The 3,983-nt window shown below is 45.2% G+C and overlaps 1 pseudogene; it reads right to left on the bottom strand.

Moving 5' to 3' along the window:
• Window positions 1-910: 910 nt before the first annotated feature.
• On the bottom strand, window positions 911-1,029 carry LOC134962024 (5S ribosomal RNA; annotated as a pseudogene).
• Window positions 1,030-3,983: the final 2,954 nt, after the last annotated feature.

Here is a 3,983-nt window from a genome sequence, read left to right on the forward strand (position 1 = left end):
CAACTTTTTTATATATGAACTTAATTTTTTAAAAAAACATTTTTTTATTTCTGAAAAACTTTATTAACCATTAACAATAAAATAAAAAAATCTTTTAACAAAGTTATGTGTGCCTGAACTTTGTGTAGAGTGAGCGCGGGGGATCCCCTTTTTCTTTTTACATTATCCATAGATAGGGGGAGTGGATAAACCCCCTTTTTCTCCCAGCAGCTACTTTATAAACAAAGTGGTATTAGCGCAGCCCCCAACCCCCAAATATCTATTCTTTTCCTTCTAGGCTTGGTTCCCTGACTTTGTGGTTCCGGCCATGTGGCTTTTGCTTTGTTCGTTTAATTGTATTCAGAAAAGGGGGGGTTTGGGTTTGGGAATACCGCACAGGATCAAAAAAAGAGATTATAATGAAAACAGTAAATAAAATATTTGCTCCGAGAAAAACTGACAGATTAGACGGTAGTCTAAGATAAATCACCTTCTACCATCAGAATAAATCTCTATGGGCAGACAAAATGGTGATTGTCAGCGGTGCTCCCAAAGGTCCGAACGTATTTGAATTTAGGAAAAGAAGAAAAAGTGACCTTGGGTGGGAGCACTCATTCCCGGAGAGTTATTTGCAGATATGATGTCTGTATGAGTAGTAATGTGATAATGAGAAGATTAAAACAAAACTTTTAATAGTCTATATATAAAAGGCTAGGTACACTAATGGAGTTTACTGGAAAAAAAAATTTCTTGTTTAAAAAAACACAAGATACCCAATTTAATAATGAGATGGCTGTAAACTTTCTAAGCCATACATAAAGTTAAATCTGCGAACATATTGATGGATTGTTACTGTAATAATTCAGTGTCTAGCAAGCAAATGCCCATCCCTCCGTGGGTTCAGTGCAAACACCAATTCAATTCCACTGGAGACCCACAACACCTGGTATTCCTAAGTGGTCTCCCACTGAAGTACTGACCAGGCCCAACACTGTATCGCCTCCAAGATCGGACGGGATTGGGCATACCCAGTGTGGTATGGTAGTGGGTGACGTATGGAAAATTGTTTAATTGTATTACAGGATGCTCTGGCGTTGTGCGCCCTCAGGCGACTCGGTCCGGCCTGGATCACCGGGGTCCAGCTGACGGTGCTGGCTGCTGACTATTAATCTGGGCCTCACAGTTTGGGTTCATTTTATTTCTTTAGTTTCAGTGCTGCAGAGAGTGGGTCCTATTCCTTACAGATGGGGGCAACTGCTCTGACTGCATCAGGGGTATTCCAGCGACGGCTACACAGGGGCCTGTCTGCTGGAAATATTCGGCTTGTATGTTTTCTACATTGATTAAGTTTGTTGTGCCTGTTGCGCTAACCCAAAAACGTAGTTTACCTGTAAGTTTGTGAATGACTAGCATTCATGAATTGAGGGTGCAAAGTGAATTTTTACATTTTCCTCCGATGGGGCTGTATTACAATTGGCACTCTTACGGTCCACAGGAGGTTTTTTTGAGTTTTCTCCTTCAATTGGGTTCCTTTCTGTTGTTTTTGTATTTGTCTAAGTTTGAATTGTTGCTGATGTTAGGGTTTCTCTTTTTCAGCTGCATTGGATACTTTGGAACAGATTTGGCTAGTTGGCCATTCATACATTTTTGGGCAGAGAGGTATCCTATAGCAGGACAAACGGCTGACTTTTTTGGTGACAGGGTTGTCCGATGCATAGGTGTGAGAGGTTTGCATTGGGTAGGTTTGCTTTCGCTTCTTTTCCATCATGAACGAAGGGGGTGCCGGCCCGACTGGATCGTCATTCACCTTGGTGGGAATGACTTGGGTCGAGTTAAGGGCATTGACCTCATCCTAAGTGTCAAGACGGATTTGGTGGCTTTGCGAGCCTCTTGGCCTCAAGTGAGAGTGGTGTGGTCAGATATTGTACCCCGTTTTCTCTGGCAGGGTGCTGTTCGCTTCTCTGCCATAGAAAAGGCTCATAAAAAGGTGAATTCTGCGGTGTCTGTATATGTGAAGGCCTTGGGTGGTTTGGTAGTTCGGCATCCCCTGCTGGTTACTCGTAACTGCCATTTTTATAGGGAGGACGGTGTTCACCTTTCCCCAGCAGGCATTATTGTGTTTTTGGAGAGCATTTTTAACTGTTTGGATAGTTAGTTTTGGCTTTTTTGGTTTTCTTTTGTTTGGATGGTGTCTGCGGTTTAGGTAAACCTTGTTATGGCGGAAAGTCGCTACCAGCCAACGGTCAAAAGCTTGCACAAGTGGTCATTGTGGGGCACCCACTTTTGGTATGACGGCGAGTGTGTCCTCCCCCTGCAGGTGGACTACGGACGTTCCCGTGCAGTTTCGTCCATTGCTCTGCTAAAGTAAAGGGTGGTGAGTCCTATACAAAGCGGGTTATGTTGTTAGGAGGCTGTGGTAAGTCCCCTCCTAGGTTATTTGGTATTAGTCTAGTTGACTAGTATTAGTCTAGTTGACTAGTGCTGGTGAGTTGGTAACGCCTTTCTTTGCCATCCTCCAATACATAGTTAAAATTAGGTCTTCAAACAATAAATGCCTGTTGACCTTTTAAATCTAGCAGTTGGTGTTTGTTTCTTAGTGCTAAGTTAGTTTAAGTATATATATGTTTAAGTGTGTCACAATATGAATAAAATAATTTATTTTGTCATTGATTTTTTTTTGTTCATGTTTTCACCATTCTGAGATGTACATCCGAAATGCTTTGCAGGGGTGGGGAACCTCAGGCCCGAGGGCCGTATAAGACCCACAGAGCCACTTGATCCGGCCCGGCCAGGCTCACCTAGCCGGGCGCCTGCTGAGATTTTGTTACTAGTGGGCGCCTGGATTCTTACCCTCAGTAGCGGAGGGCAACGGTCTGGTAGCAGGAGCGGGGCTGGTGAGTATTGTGTTTTTTTTTCTTTTAATGTGTGTGTGTGTAAGCGTCGCTACTAGGGGGCATATCTAATGGGGCATAACAGCTGACTGGTGGCATATCTAATGGGGCATAACAAGTGATGGGGCATATCTAATGGGGCATAACAAGTGCCTGGGGGCATACTTACTGGGGCATAACAACTGACTGGGGGTTTATCTGCTGGGGGCATATCTATTGGGGGCAGGCTCATTTTTAAGTTGATAATTTTTGTATGGCCCCCGAAGGATTTTTTAAATATCCAAATGGCCCTTGGTAGAAAAAAGGTTCCCCACCCCTGCTCTAGATAGACTCCCCATGATTGCACTGCTCTCACTTGCAGTAACTTCCTTATGTAAAGTACAAATCACTATCACTGTCAAATACACACATTTTTATCAGATGGGGTATTTTTCCCTTCTTTAATAAATAGATCCTAAATTCTGTTTAAAAGCCAGCATCTGCTAAAGTCAGCAGGTACTGTATGTTTGGTATGAGTAGATCTCTGACCTGTAGCAGTGATTGCCGCTGCATCCCGTCAGGGCCGGAGTAACAATGGGGCGGATGGAGCTGCAGCTCCAGGCCCCACATTGAAAATAGGCCCACAGGAGCCAATGCGGTGCAGCAAGTGTTGACAGGAAAAAATAATCCTGTCACCACCAGCAGCTCACCGCACTCACCCCCCAAGGTGCCCAACGTAGCACCAGCTGGCCACTGTGCATAACACCCCATGGCCTTGGCTTGTCAGTCTGACACTCTGCTGCGCTGCTGCCCAGACCCGCCGGAACTCAGCCCGCCCCCCTGGTTTAATCGAAGCTCCGCCCCCAGATCAATCAGAAGCTCTGTCTTCATACTAGCTCTGCCACTGATCCCGTCTAAGCTTCGCCCCCAGACCCGCTGAAGCTCCACCCCCCACACCAGTCCGGAGCTTGTCCTCATACCACTTGAAGCTCTGTCCCATATCTGTTGAAGCTCCGCCCCCAGACCAATCCAACGCGTCATCCTCATGCCACAACAGACAAAAGCTCCGCTCTCTGGCCTGTCTGAAGGACCTCAGTGAGGAGAGGTGGGTTATGGATTGCATAGTACATGCAG

Source organism: Pseudophryne corroboree, chromosome 9, assembly GCF_028390025.1.
Source record: "Pseudophryne corroboree isolate aPseCor3 chromosome 9, aPseCor3.hap2, whole genome shotgun sequence".
NCBI lineage: Eukaryota > Metazoa > Chordata > Amphibia > Anura > Myobatrachidae > Pseudophryne > Pseudophryne corroboree.